This window comes from Meriones unguiculatus, chromosome 5 (genome assembly GCF_030254825.1).
Source record: "Meriones unguiculatus strain TT.TT164.6M chromosome 5, Bangor_MerUng_6.1, whole genome shotgun sequence".
NCBI lineage: Eukaryota > Metazoa > Chordata > Mammalia > Rodentia > Muridae > Meriones > Meriones unguiculatus.
In genome coordinates, this window is record NC_083353.1 from 119,096,745 (window position 1) to 119,113,124 (window position 16,380).

Consider the following 16,380-nt stretch of genomic DNA (forward strand, 5'->3'; position numbering starts at 1 on the left):
CTATGGCTGAGCATGCTTTGAGGTGACATCTGAAAGAGATTTGCCTGCTGTCCTGGAGCCCATCCCCGTGCTGCTCCACCTTTATTGGTTAGTGTATTGCAGGAGGAGAGGCAGGAACCGAAGCAGAGGTCATGGAGGAAGGGTGCTTGCGTGTTTAGGCCCCTGGATTACTTGGTTTGCTTATTTATACAACCCAGGACCACCTGCCCAGGTTGACACTAGTCATGGCGGGCTGGATCCTCCCACATCCATCACATATCAAGAAAGTGTCCCATTGACTTGCCTGTAGGCCAATCTGATGGAGATCGTTACTCAACTGAGGTGCTCTTTTCTCTCCCAGATGACTTAATAATGAATGAATGCTTCATGTATATATGCTCTTAGAGGGCAGAATGTAAAATTTTTTCTACAAACAGGGCCTAGAGAGATGGCTCAGTGTTTAGAGTACTTGCTATACAAGTACAAGGAGTAGAATTTGTGTCCTTGTACCTATGGAAAAGCCAAATCTTGCTCTGTGGTACCCATGGGGAGGCTTCCATTTCTCTGAGGAGAAAGGGAGGATGAGATGGGGGAGGAGCATGGAGTGGTATTGGGAAGATAGGATGGAGGGAGGGCTGTGATCAGGATATAAAACGAATAAATAAATATATTAATGAGTGTGTGTGTGTGTGTGTGTGTGTGAACAAGACCAAACAAAAAAGGAACTTCCTTTAGCGTGTCTTACAACACAAGCTGTAAGACTTGTGTTCAATGTTGAGCCACTATGTTTGGGGGATTCTGTTTTTATTTTTATTATTACTTACATTTTATTAACTCTGTATCCCACTCCCTCATTCCCTCCCAATCCCACCCTCCCTCCCTCATCTCCTCCCTTCTCCTTTCCAAGTCCAATGATTGGGGAGGACCTCCTTCCCTTTCATCTGACCCTGTTTTATCAGGGTATCTTCGAGACTGGCTGCAAAGTCCTCCTCTGTGGCCTAGCAGGACTGCTCCTCCCTTGGGAAGTGGGGAGGTCAAAGAGCCTGCCATTGAGTTCCTGTCAGAAATAGTCCCTGTTCCCCTTACTATGGGAAACCAGTTGGTTACTGAGCTACCACGGGCTACATCCGAGCAGAGGTTCTAGGTTATATCCACACATGGTCCTTGGTGGAGTGTCAGTCTCAGAAAAGACCCCTGTGCCCAGATATATTTGGTCCTTGTGGAGCTCCTGTCCTTTCCACGTCATAACTCATTTGGGGGATTCTTTATCTTCATCCTCATGTGAAAGATAGTTTTGGCAGGCATAGTACTCTTATTTGGTAAGTTTTCTACCCCACCAAGTCCCTTTATTTTGGTATTCAACATATGTTTTACTCTCTCCTGGCCTGCAAATCTTCCATCAACAAAATCTGCTGAAAAATTTATGGGTTTTTCCTTTACATGTCATGAGGCGCTTTCCTATGTTACCAAAGATTCCCTCCCCTTCTTTTTGGTGGAGGTGGGTTTTTCTTCTTGGAACAGGATCTTAGCTTCTCCAGATTGTCCTCAAAATTTCAAATAATTCTCTATGTAGTTGAAGATGACCTCGAACACCTGATTATCCTGGTTTCATCTCCCATGAACCACCACATCTGGCAAAATATCTCCTTGATCTTAGGAATTTGATTGCAGCATGTCCTAATAATGGTGATGGCCTGTGACCTGGAAGTGTAAGTTGAATACAATCTTTACTGCTAAGAGTCATTGTATTTGTCTAAGCAAAAGAACGAAACTACAGAGGTGTTCATGTTATACTTATTGAAGTATGTCATCGATTAGCTTTATGAGGTCTCTGTATTGTCGAGCTGTTAGCATATTCCGATAGACAGCGTGCAAACATTTTCTTTTATTCTGTTGGCTGTCTTTTTACTCATTGTTAGCTTTTGTCTTTTAAGATTTAGCAGTGTCCTATCTGTCAATTGGTGGGCTTTTCCCTGAGCACCCGTGGTCCTATAGAGAAAATCCTTGCCTGCGCCTTTGCCTTTAAGTCTTTCCTCTACTTTTTTTTTCTCTGACAGTTGAGAATTTCAGACCCCATGTTCGGATCTTTGATCTATTTGGAGCTGATGTTTGTGCAGGGTGAGAGGAACAGAATTAGTCCTGTCCTTCCACTGGTGGAACTCCAGTGTTCCCTCAACTGTTTGTTAAAGGCGTTGCCTTTCCCTCAATATGTTTTTGGCACCTTTATAAAAAATTAAATTGATTTAGCTTTACTTATTGATTTGTGTAACTTGAAGAAACTTTGTATCAATGGCATGAAACCAACCTGGTTATGGTATTTGATTTTCTAAACATGTTCTTCAATTTAAGTTGCAATAATTTTATTGATAATGTATTTTGCACCTATGTTCATTAGGAAATTGAACTGTGGGTTATTGTTATCAGTGGTGTTTGTTTTTACTCTGATTTCAGTGTTCAGCCTTTCTTCTGTGGTCCTTACAGGGTCCTGTGTATGTAGCCCAGGATGCTCTTGAACTCGCAGACATCATCCTGCTCAGCCTACTGAGTGCTGGGGTTAGAGTACAGCTCTTTAAAGATCAGATTTAGACCTACAAAGCTTTATAATGAACACTTAAGACTTCAAATGAGAACATAAAAGATCTGAAACCATAAGATAGGTTTTCTCATTATGCCATAGGTACGTATTTTTTTTTTTTTTCGTGTTAGTTAGAAACATAAAGATCTCACAGATGGTAGATTTTCCTAGGAAGACAGGGGATGAACAGAACAGGCTACTCTATTTCAAACTGTCACTAATAGATGGCGCCCTAATCAGCTCAGGACACAATGTAACCATAGAAGTTAAGCTACCACACACTCAGGACATTTGCTCAACCATGTTTGTAGCAGCTTTATTTATAATAGCCAGAACCTGGAAACAATCCAGATGTCCCTCAGTTGAGGAATGGATACAGAAATTGTGGTAATTTTACACAATGGAATACAGCAATTAAAAACGAGGAAATAATGAAATGTGCAGGCAAATGGTGGGACCTAGAAAAGATCATCCTTAGTGAGGTATCCCAGAAGGAGAAAGACACACATGGTATATACTCACTTATATAGACCTATAAGATATGATAAACATACTGAAATCTATACACCCAAAGAAGATAAACAAGAAAGAGGAACGGGGGTAAGATGATCAATCCTCACTTAGAAAGACAAATGGGATGGACAGTGGAAGTAGGAGAAAACAAGTAACAGGACAGGAGCCTACCACAGAGGGCCTCTGAAAGACTCTACCTAGCAGTATATCAAAGCAGATATTAAGACTCATAACCAAACCTTGGGCAGAGTGCAGGGAATCATATGAAAGAAGAGGGAGTTAGTAAGACCTGGAGAGGACAGGAGCTCCACAAGGACCAAATTTATCTGGGCACAGGGGTCTTTTATGAGACTGTTTCTCCAACCAAGGACCATGTATGGATATAACCTAGAATCCCTGCTTGTATGTAGCCCATGGTAGTTCAATATCCAAGTAGGTTACCCTAGTAAAGGGAACAGGGACTATCTCTGACATGAACTCAATGGCCGGCTCTTCGACCTCCCCCCTCCGAGGGAGGAGCACCCTTGCTAGGCCACAGAAGAGGACATTGCAGCCAGTCTTAAAGAGACCTGATGAACTAGGGTCAGATGGAAGGGGAGGAGGTCCTTCCCTCTCAGTGGACTTGGAAAGGGGCAGGGAGGAGATGAGGGAGGGATGGTGGAATTGGGAGTGAATGAGGGAGGGGGCTACGGCTAGGATAAAAAGTAAATAACCTGTGATTAATATAAAAAATAAAAATGATTATAAAAAAGAAAACTCAGCTTATGAATGCAAAGTGATTTTGAGGATTTATATTTGAAATGTGTCAGTCACCACAAAAACCCATCTGGAACCAATCACTGTCGGTTAATGCATTTAAACTGGTTTTGTCAAGTTAAGCAGGTACCCCTTCTCCTTGTTCTATTTCTAGTTTCCATCTTGATACAGTTTACTTTTTATATTCTCTAGCACTAGGCATCGTAGAACATAGTTGCCATCGGAGCTCTTAGGAGGTTGAGGTAACAGGAGTATAAATTTGAGGACCATCTGTATCGCAGAGTAAGAGCCTATGTCAAAAATCTAAAAAGTCAAACTACTAAACAAACAAAAACCCCAGTTAAAATTCTAACAATCATCTTGTCCGATTTATGTGAGCCTGGGTGGAGAACCACAGTTACGGTTAGCCAAGTTACTTTGTATTCTCTTTCAAAAACTGAGGTGAGGGGTTCAATAACAACGGTGGGGACAGAGGCAAAAAGAAAAGTCTCTCTAAGCCAAGGGCATGTAGAGTGGTTTTATTCTCCTGTCTTTGCTAAGGCTACACATATTCTTAAATAACCCTACTGAGGTTTTCTCCTTGTGTGTATTTGTGTGTATGGTGTGTATGTATGTACATATGTGAGTGTGTATGTGTATGCACGCATGTATTCAAGTGTGCAATACACATCCATGTGTGCATATACCTATAAGGCCAGCAACCGAGAGGCTGAGGCAGGAGGATTGCTGAGAGTTTAAGACCGATCCTGGATTATTCTGCTGTATACTGTTTTAGAGGGGACACCTTACACACATGTCTACTCTTCCTGTATCGATGACACAACAGACCTATGTAACCATTACACCAAAGTCCACTTTTTGAACCACTGAGTTGATTGGGGTTCCTTATGGGAGCTTGGGTGAGGAGTTGCTTCCAGGAGTAGTGATGACTCAAAGTCCCCTGCATCTTCAAGAATCCAGAGCCAATATGGGTGCTGACTCATAAAGTTGTGTCCCTGGAGCTTCCTTATAACTGGTAGGCCACCGGACAAGTCTGAGAAGCTCCTCCCGGCATCTAGACTGGTCAGTGTCTCGTCCCTTGGCACAGTCCTCCTGTTCTGTATTGCTGCTATAGCCTTGGGGAAGGGTGGTCAGCAATCTTGTGTGTTTCAGCTTTCCCACACATATAAAGTTACTTCTGGAGTTTTAAAAACCTTTACCCTCCTTCCTGGGAAGAGATTGCCCCATTTGGAAGAAGCTGGTCTTCTCAGCTACAGTGCGATTGTTTCACAAAATAGAAAATAGGGCTTGGAGATGCAGCTTAGTGGTTAAGAGCCCTTGTTATTTCTTCAGAAGACAAGGATTTTTTTTTTTTTAATTAGAAAAATTCTTTCCCACACATTATATTCTGGTCATAGTTTTCCCCTCCCTCATTCCTCCTGGATACCCTATATCTTCTTGCCCACCTACCTCTATGTAATTTTTTCTTTCTTTTTTAACACACAAATCAGATCCTGTAACTCTAACTCTAGGGCATTGGACACTCTCTTTTAGCCTCCACGGGTACACCCACATGCACACACTACATACATGAGAGAGAGAGAAGGAGAGAGAGAGAGAGAGAATAAAATCTTTAAAAAAATTAGAAAACAACAATAAAACAAAGTTTATACTTAAGAGATTTTGAATCTTGGTAAGAACTGAAAGATATAAGCTTGTGTAGCACTTAGCATAAAATATGGCAAAACTAAATCTTCAGTAAATGTTATCCTTTGGGAGAGTAAAAAAAATTTGGCAAGTGTAGAGTGTAAATAATCTAGAGAATTCCTGGAAAGACACATTCATATAAGATTGCCCGACCCAATAGAAGACAGCTGAGCACCACAGGGCAAATCATTGTAGTTTATGTTTTCTATTTCTCTGTTCCTTGACTGGCTCTTTTGTGTTTCTTTTAAATATGTTGAAGTAGCCATATGGTCACTTCTCTAAAGGTACCCTGCCGTGCCTGCTGTGTGGTCCCATGACCCGTTCTACTCTCATTGTCTTGTTTCTTTTTTTAATTTCTTTTTCTTTATTTATTTTCATTATTAGTTACATTTTTTTTTAACTCTGTATCCCAGTTATATCCGGCTCCCTCATTCCCTCCCAATCTCACCCTCCCTCCCTCATCTCCTCCCTACCCCTTTCCAAGTCCATTGAGAGGGAAGGACCTCCTCCCCTTCCATCTGACCCTGTTTTATCAGGTATTTTCAGGACTGGCTGCAATGTCCTCCTCTGTGGCCTAGCAGAACTGTTCCTTGCTTGGGGGGTGGGGTGGGATGGGAAGGTCAAAGAGCCAGCCATTGAGTTCATGTCAGAAATAGTCCCTGTTCCCCTTACTAGGGTAACCCACTTGGTTACTGAGCTACCACAGGCTATATCCAAGCAGGGGTTCTCGGTTATATCCATACATGGTCCTTGGTTGGAGAAACAGTGTCATAAAGGACCCCTGTGCCCAGATATATTTGGTCCTTGTGGAGCTCCTATCCTCTCCATATCATACTAACTTCTCCTTCATTCATATGATTCCCTGCACTCTACTGAAGGTTTGGTTATGAGTCTCAGCATCTGCTTTGATACACTGCTAGGTAGAGTCTTTCAGAGGCCCTCTGTGGTAGGCTCCTGTCCTGTTACTTGTTTTCTCCTACTTCCAATGTCCATCAAATTTGTCTTTCTAAGTGAGGATTGATCATCTTACCCCAGGTCCTCTTTCTTGTTTATCTTCTTTAGGGTGCATAGATTTCATTATGTTTATCATTTCTTATAGGTCTATATCAGTGAGTATATACCATGTGTGTCTTTCTCCTTCTGGGATACCTCACTCAGAATGATCGTTTCTAGATCCCACAATTTGCCTGCAAATTTCATGATTTTCATTGTCTTATTTCTATTTTCTTTCTTCCTTATTTTATTTCTTTTTTTTTTTTTTGAGATAGGTTCTTTCTATTATATAGCTCTGGTTGTCCCGGTCTCTCTATGTAGAAAAGCCTGGATTTGAACTTGCAGAGATCCACCTGCCTCCCAAGTGTTGGGATTAAAGGCATGTGCCACCATGCCTGGCTCTCATTTCTATTTGCTTGTTTATTTGTTTATTTATTGATTAAATTGATTGATTATCTGCCAGTTTCTCTGATAGGCTGTAACAGGGATGGCTTTCAGCTTGCTTCCAGTAGAATCAGTTACCTCACGAGCATCAGTCAGTCTGAGTTTCTTCTAACAACTTGTTTTGGAAGCCCCCTCTGGAGTGGCTCATTGAGTCTGATGACAGAATTTTGGAGCTCTCCTAAACTTTCCATCTCCAAACTCTTCCATTAAAAAAACAAACAAACAACAACAACAAAAGAAAAAACAAACAAACAAACAAACAAAAAACCAAAAAACCCTGCAATTCGGTTTTAACTGCTTATAGTGAGGTTTAACGTCAGAACAGTTCCTCCCACTGCTACCAACATTTTCACAGTTGGGATTATCTAACAAGAAGAGATTAAGGAAAGGAGGGGTTATTTTTTCCCCCTGTGGTTTGGGAGAAAAAAAGAAGTAGCAGTGGCAGCAGGGAGTGAGGTGACGGGCTCCACTGAATAACAGTGTGGGGCTCCTCACCCTCAGCTGCACATGCCGCATCGTCCAATCCAGAGACGAGTGTCCTAGAGGCCTCTCAGTCTACTCAAATGGGCAACAAAGATCAGCCACTGCATACAGTTCAGGTTAACACAGGGGCACTCAAACAGGTTTATGTAAAATTTAAGATTATGCATTTTGTTCTGGTAGCTCATTAAAAAAAATTACTTAACAATCAATAAATGGGACCTCATAAAACTGAAAAGCTTCTGTAAAACAGAGGACACTGTCATCTGAACAAAACGACAGCCTACAGACTGGGAAAGGATCTTCACCAACCCTACATCTGGCAGAGGGCTAATATCCAGAATCTATAAAGAACTCAAGAAGTGAAAACAAACCAAGTAAACCAATTAAAAAATGGGGTACAGAGCTAAACAGAGAATTTTCAACAGAGGAAGATCAAATGGCAGAGAAACACTTAAAGAAATGCTCAACATCCTTAGCCATCAGAGAGATGCAAACCAAAATGACTCTGAGATTTCACCTTACACTCATCAGAATGGCTAAGATAAAAAAATTCAAGGGATGATGCATCCTGGAGAGGTTATGGAGAAAGTGGAACCCCCACCCACTGCTGGTGGGAGTGTAAACTTGTACAATCACTTTGGAAATCAATCTGGGGTTTTCTCAGAAAATAAGGAACAGTGTTACCTCATGATCCAGGCATACCCCTGGGCATATATTCAAAAGATGCTCCACCATACAATAAGGACATTTGCTCAGTTATGTTCGTAGCAGCTTTATTCATAATAGCTAGAATCTGGAAACAACCTAGATGTCCCTCAACTGAAGAGTGGATACATTTGTGGTACATTTACACAATGGAATACTACTCATCAATTAAAAACAAGGAAATCATTAAATTTGCAGGCAAATGGATGGAACTAGAAAAGGTCATCCTGAGTGAGGCATCCCAGAAGCAGAAAGACACACATGGTATATACTCACTTATAAGTGGATATTAGACCTGTAATATAGGATAATCATACTAAATATAGTCCCAAAGAAGCTAAACAACAAGGATGACCCTAGGGAAGAGGCTGAAACCTCACTCATAATGGCAAACAGGATAGACACCAGAAGAAGTAGAAGACAAGCAACAGGACAGGAACCTTCCACAGGGGGCCTCTGAAAGACCCTACCCATCAGGAGATACTGGGATTCATAGCCAAACTTTGGGCAGACTGCAGGAAACCTTATGGAAGAAGGGAGAGATAGAAAGACTTGGAGGGGACAGAAGCTCCACAAGGAGACCAACAGCCAAAACACCTGGGCCCTGGGCGTCCTGTAGAGACCAATACTCTAACCAAGGACCATCCATGGAGAGCTAGACTCCCTGCTCAGAGGAAACCCATAGGCTGCTCAGTTTCCAAGTGGGTTCCCTAGTGAAGGAGGAGGGGCTGTCTCTAACATGAACTCAGTGACTGTCTGTGTGATCACCTCCCCCTGGGTCGGGGAGTGCAGTCTTGCCAGGCCACAGAGGAAGATGATGCAGCCAGCCCTGATGAGACCTGATAGTCTAGGGTCAGATAGAAAGGAAGGAGGACCTCCCATATCAGTGGACTCAGGAAGGGGCATAGAGGGAGAAAAAAAAAGAGGGTGGGTAGGATTGGGAGGAGATGAGGGGAGGGGGCTACAGCCAGGATACAAAATGAATAAATTGTAATAAACAAACAAATAAATGTAGAGATGAAATCTAAAAATAAAATAAAAAAATTTGTATAGCTTCTTGCACTGTTCCTTTTAAAATTTGAATTGCATTGTTTTCTCCTAATGTTATGTATTACTAAAAAAGAAAATAAAAATAGGAACCTGTGCTAGGAAAACAAAAAAACAAAAAACAAAACAACAAAAAAGAGGAAGCTGGAGAGATGGCTCAAAGGTTAAGAGCACTGGCTGCTCTTCCAGAGGACCCAGGTTCAATTCCCAGTACCCACAAGGCAGTTCACAACTGTCAGTAACTCTATTTCCAGGGACCTGGCCCCCTCACATAGACATTCATGCAGGCAAAGCACAAATAAACATGAAATAAGAATAAACATAAACATAAACACTAAAGGACTAAACACTAAAACAAAAGGACCAAGAAAATGTTACAGTTCACATCTGCAATTCTAACGGTGAATAAAGCGGCTGATAAAGAAGCTATTCCTAGGGTTGGAGAGACGGCCCCAAGGTTAAGGTGCTTGCTTAGCTGGAAGTGTTGTAGACATTTTTAATACAGCACTTGAGAGGTGGAGGCAGGAGGATCTCTACAAGCTTGAGGTCAGCCTGGTCTATAAAGGGAGTCCAGGGCCAGTTTAAACAAATAAACAAACAACCCCCCCCAAACCAACCTCCCCAACTCCCGAAAGAAAATGCTTGCTCTCTTTTCCACGGAGGATCCAAGTTTGGTGCCAGCATCCATATCAGTCATCTTCCCAACCACCTATAACTCCAGATCCAGGGTATCTAGTGCCTTCTTGTCGCCTCTGAGGGCATTTCAAACATATTGTGCACTCACAGACAAGTAGGCTCACACATATAAATGAACATCATATGCACACATAAATAAAATACACACATAAATAAATGCACCCATAAATAAAAATACACACACACACACACACACACACACACACAAATTAAAGATGCTATTCCTAGAACCACCACAGGGTGGCATCTGGACGTCGTGTGTGACAATAAAAACTCATCAGCCTCGGGAAATATCCAAGCAGCTCAAAGTACTATAAATCTTTTCTTTAGTCATCACAGAAGACAACAGTTTAAGCGCCGTGCTTAGTTATACATATCTGACCTTTCCTGACTCCCGCTTGCTTTTCCCTTTTCCCTTGGCAACTGCACTGTTTTGGGGGTGTGTGTGTTAAATTTTATTAAAAAGAAAAGCTGATCCTACTAAATCCTCTAGGTAGCAGTGTAACAGCCGACTAACTTAGTTTAAAGAACAGCTTTCATTGTCAGAATCTGCGTTGTAACTATTCAAGTCACACTACCCTGATTTCTGCTGCCTCCGTACCCTCTTTCTTCTTCATCTATATGACAGGGTCTCTCTGTGCAGCTCTGGATTGCACGGTGCTAGCTGTGTAGACCAGGCTGTCTGTCCTTGAAGTCACAGAGACTTATCTTCCTCTGCCTCCTGATCTATGCAATCAAAGGCATGAGCCACCTGTCCCTGGCTTCTGATCCTTTCTCCACTGAAACTATCTTTCAAGGTTGACAGTGAGCTCACTTATTGTCAAAATGAGCTTGCAATATTTTTTAAGTTTGCAAACTTCATTTATTCATAGTGTGTGTGTGTTGAATTAATCATAAACCTGTTATGTGTAGGCAGTTAAAACTAATATTCATGTTGATAACCCAAAGCCTCTGGTATAACGTAACTTAAAAAAAAAGTTGTAAAATAAGAATATGGTAATACTATCTTTAAAGTGACAGTTGGAAACATAATTTTGAAATCATAAGAGTTTACACTTACATCTGTTTTACACGTTTCAGGGATGAGCTACATTTGGAGTTATTGTCCGTTCTCTTTTGGGAAACGCTGCTAGCATGCTTTGATGTGTTATTTTTCACCTAAATGTGTTTTTATTCGTTAGGTCATTCCCTCCCTCTCTGCTCATTCCCCCTGCTCCTTCTACTTCCTTTCCCTCTCTTTTTAGTTTCTCACGTAGCTCAGGCTGTCTTGAAACTCTCTATGTTGCTAAGGGAGGGTGATCTTGAATCTCCAGATCTTACTTCCCTCAAGTACTAGGATGACAGGTGTGTGTCAGCACCTTTAGGTTGTTTTAATTTAATCATTTTTACTCATTCTTTTTCCTCAGCAACTTCCTTGTATGATGAGCCCTATAGAATTTTGTAGCAAAAAGCCCTGTCAGACTAATGAGTTTTATGTATAGGAATCCAGAGATTATTTCACTATCTTTGCTTCTAAGAAAGAGACAAGATCCATTGGACACTGATCTAGGAAAGAAGGGATTGGGGAGTAGACACCTGCTCTTTGCATTCCACCCAAGGTTTAGGGTTCTAGTCCGCATCCCCAGAACAGACACCACAGCATTATACAGGGTCGTTTATCTCAGCATGACCCTACAGTCTGGTTAACACATCTATTGTTGCCTCTTGTTTCTTCTTGTGCTCTCTATCTTCCTGAGTTGACAGTCCTTCTGTGAGTTTGTTGTTGAAAAGGAAGAGAAGGATTCTAAAAGTGGTCGTAGGGGGTAAACATGAAGAAGAACGAGAGACAAAAGCTATGTGATTCTTTAGAAACCAAGCCTGGAGGGTTATATTTTCCCAGGGTTCCCTGGGGTGTGCCCTAGACATGGGGCTTAGGGAGTAGGATAGAGTAAGGACTGAAGGAGAGCCAGAACATGGTGTCATATGGAGGCTAGCTTGCTCCCTCAGAGGAAGACCTGCAGTACCACTTGACTCTCAGATTTAGCTCCACGGAGGGGGCAGCTCTTTGCAGAGTCAAGTCAGCGGCTCAGGGCAAGGGCAAGTGCCTGGAGGATGAGGCAGCTGTGAGAGGCCAGTGACTAGTCTAGACCAGGAGGTGGGCTAGCCAGTGCTTGTGGCCAGGGCAGAGTCCCCAGTGTTTGCTTTTACTGTCTGCAGGCGAAGGGTCTGAGAGCAGATCTCTCAGTGCAAAGATTAACCATTGTTTATTGCTACAGCTAGATGAATGTTGTCTTTATCCTAGTATACCCGACACATCTTAAAAGACCCCATTCAAGGGCTGGGGATATAGCTCAGTGTCAGACCACCAAACCACTTACTTGGCATGTGCAAAGCCCTGGGTTTGAAACCCAGCACTGCAGAGACTTTTTTTTTTTCATTTTTCTCTTTTTATAGATGAGGAGAGACTGGGTGTGTATCTCTCGAGGTATAGTCTCAAGTTGTAGTCAAGACCCAAGTCAACCCAGCAGGACCCCATCCTGAGAAATAATCAAGAATCTAAATTTTCTAGGTGTTGTTCTCAGGAGACTTGGGCAGACGACCGTGACTGCAAGGTGTTGTGAAAGGCCGTAGGGTTTCCAGGAGTGGCCAGAGGTGAACACAGCTGGATTTGGTTAAATTCATCTCACCTACTTCACTTGTACAATCTAAGGCACAAGTAAGCACCAGGTAGGGGGACCCTGGCATTAGTTCTGCCCCTGCCAGGCCCAGAGTAGCCGACACAACAGGAAACTATATCCACAGCTGTTGATAAAATCAGCAGTGTTTTCGTACATCTGGGGATAACTGTTCTTGCAAAGCACATGATGTCTATTCTCCTGAAGTGATTCTTTGAGACCACAAAGGGTCTCTGTAATTTCTTTAACATATGGAGCTTAGAGGATGCAGGGACTCTTCCAAGAGACTTATCTCTCAGATCACTCAAGTGCCTGTACGGAGTTCTAAGAGTTCAGGTGCTGTCCAGGTTCTCCGTGTCAAGATAAAGTCAGTGTGTTATTTTAATCTTTCATTTTATGTTGATTAATCTTCTACAATTTATTTCTGGGGAACTAAATCCAAACCACTGACATTTACTAATCTGCCAAAATTAAAGTAAATAATGGATTAGTGAGAACACTGAGAGCCATTAATGTTACGTTCAGCAGGAAGCATTGTTCTATTTTCTATACTTTGAAACTCATTAATTCATGAATTGCTTAATTAAGACTTACATTTAATTGTAGGAGGTTGTATGAATCACATGGATGATAAGTTGTTTGAATTCAAAGAGAAGCTTGTAGGAGTACTTTTCTGTCTTGGAAGACATTCTAATTTGTTTCATGTTGGGGGAAAACGGAACTCAGAACAGAAATTACAGCCAGATATCTCTGCATGTGTTTTTTCTTACAGTTTTTTTTTCCAAGAAAACTTCTTAGAGTTTTAAAAGCATGTCTGGTGGTATATGATGATTAAGACATGTATTTCTTGATAAAACAATAGAAAGGAAAAAAAAAAAGAAATTGATTACTAGAATTAGTGCCCAGCCCTTTCCACAGTTCAGAATCATGCTGTTGTCAAGGTCTGAATTCACCCTGCTTTTTCTCTGAGGCTACAGTTCTGGTTACTGAGTTTATTCAGAGTGTGTTCCTGAAGCACAGAAGAGAAATGAGCTTACTGCAACACAATGCAATGTGCCCATCTTGTTCCCAATTAGCCTTACATGTGATGTGGTCTTACAGCTATGCTAGAGAAAGGGTTGATTTTTTTATAAGTTTAACTGTTTATTAAATAAGACTATTTTACATTACCCTGGCTTATTTGATTTAATTATTAATTTAAAAATTACTATTTATTTTTAATTTAACAAAAACAAAACAACTCTTTGTATAAACATATTTTAAATTTTGTTTCTGTTATTTAAAGATTCATTTTTAATTATGTTCAGTTGCAGGTGACTGTGTGTGTGTCTTTGTGCACAGAAGTGCAGGTACCACAGTGGCCAGCAGGGTGTGGCAAATCAATTGGATCTGGAGTTACAGATGAATGTGTGACACCAAACATAGATGCTGAGAGCTTAATCCGGGTTTTCTGCAAGAACAGCATGTGCTGAGTCATCCCTCCAGGCCCTAAATATAGCTTACAATATTTTATATAAAAAAAGGAAAACATTTTCTCCTAACTTAAGTATCACTGACATCTATTTGATTTATTACCAAGACAGACCTCTTGTGTACATTCATGAGTAGGGAACATTTATAAATACATAACACTATCTTATACACTTAATCACACATGCTTTTCGCCTTCAGTTTCTTGCTTAATAGTACATCTTAGAAATAATTCCATGACAATTCATAAAAGCTGCCTCATATTTAATGGTTGCTTGAGATTTCGTACTAAACTATGAAAAATGACTCCAATATTCCTCTGCTGAAGACCATTTACCTTGTTTCACCTTCTCGTCCATGACTCTTGAGAGGCTGGAATGGTGCAGATTCAGATAAAATGATCTTGAACTATATCCAGCCCCATGAAAAATGATTCATCAGCCGCATCTGTGTGTGACCTGATATCCTTTGTGACTATCAGATGAAACCTTTGGGATGTAGTAACAGGCCATGAGCTTCCACTTGTCCAAAAGCTATTGACGTCATCAGACAGCACAAGGGGACTCTGGAAGAGGTTTCCCCACTTTACTATAATCCGCCCACCTGATGCTTCCACCAATGAGTCTGAAAAGCATGTGGAGGATGACTTTCTTTGCCGTATTATCACAAAAACTTCATGAAACTACTTACCACACTGCAACACACAATTTGAAGTAACGTAAGCCTGTGTTCTCAGACCATATTTGGCTCCAGAATAAATTATAAAACACAAACTATATTGCTTGAGGCGAGAGCTGTTCTTTGCTAGTTGTTTGCTTGCTTTTTGTTTTGATTTTTATATTGATTGCACGTTGATAGATCCAGATGACCATGTATGCTCATTCATCATTCTGTTACTGAGACGTATTCTCAGACCGTATACCTGCATTAATGTAGGTTTTCTTATTTAAGTGGTTATGTGTAGCCACACAATATTATGAAAATATCTTCTACATTCTAAGAGGCTGGAGCTTTTGCTGGACCTTACAGCCAGAGTTAATAGTGCACCTTGAGGTCACTTAAGACTTAGGTCAGCTATACCATTGTGCACACAGCTTCTTTGTTTAGCCTGCCATTAGGAGGACGATGTGGCAATCCAGTTCACTTGCCTTGGAATCCCGACGTCGTCAACTGTTACAACCTAAGCGAATGCGTAGTTGCAATCTTAAACTGTGTACTCCCGTGCCCCCGACTCAGCACAGTGCATGGATATTCTAATAAGCTTTAGCTGTAAGTGGCAAATACAGAGGTTGACAAAACCTTCTAAAGTGAATATTCACTTACGGATATTGGTTGATAAATAGTGATGCGTGTAGTTCTGTCTGCTGTCAGGGACAGATGGGATCACTTGGAGGCAATGACTTAATCTGTTCATTCTGGTTCTGCGTGTGAGGAACATATTTGAGGTCCAACAGATTCATAAGATGCCTGCAGTGGAACCAAGATGGGGGGAACACACATGGTCAGACCTGGAGACCCATGTGCATGCATACACACACAGAAAGTAGATGTAATAAAATATTACTAGGCTAAAAAAAATACTCAATACCTTTTATTTCGCTGTATGTAATTTTGAGTGTAGGTGCCTGGACATTTGAGTGCACATGTGCAAGAGACTGAGATTTATGTCAACAGCTTCTCCATCTTTTTCAGCGACAGGAATGGTCACTGAAACTAGAGCTCCCTTATTGACTAGACTGACTAGCCTGAAAGCCCCGGGGAGTCCTCCTGCCTCCACCTCCCCAGTTGGCAGATTGTGCACAGCTGTACTCACTGTGTTTGACTTTTTACATTGGTGCGGAGATCCTGGCTCAGGTCCTCATGCTAACTGAGCCATTCCCCCAGCCCCAATATTACCGAGCATTTGTGATTACATTACATACAGTCCAGGACCTACTACAGCAAATGAAATGAACAGCATTCTTAAACCAATTCAGCATTAGAAACAAGCACTTTTTTTTTGCTTATTGTTCGCAAAAGAATAGCAGTGGTGTCCATCTATCTCTGTATGCTTTCTCAGATCTATGGCTTCATTCTTTGTAAGATTCAGCATTAAGTGCAGGGATTACAATGTGCGCTGTTTCTGGCTCAGATTTTTTCACTTAATTTCGATGTTGCAAAGAAGCCAGTATTGTCTAAAGTATTCATTGGTTGTGCTAAATACTAATATCAAAAGAGAAAACATAGTGCTGTGATGACAGACTGGTGGTTTAAAAGCTTTTTCTGTGCAAGTGTGTACATGAGTTCAAATCTTCAGAAAACTTATAGAAAGCCAAGTATAAGATACACCTCAATTTATCTTCTTTAAACATTAGTGTGATAATGGCAACTGCTTTGCAA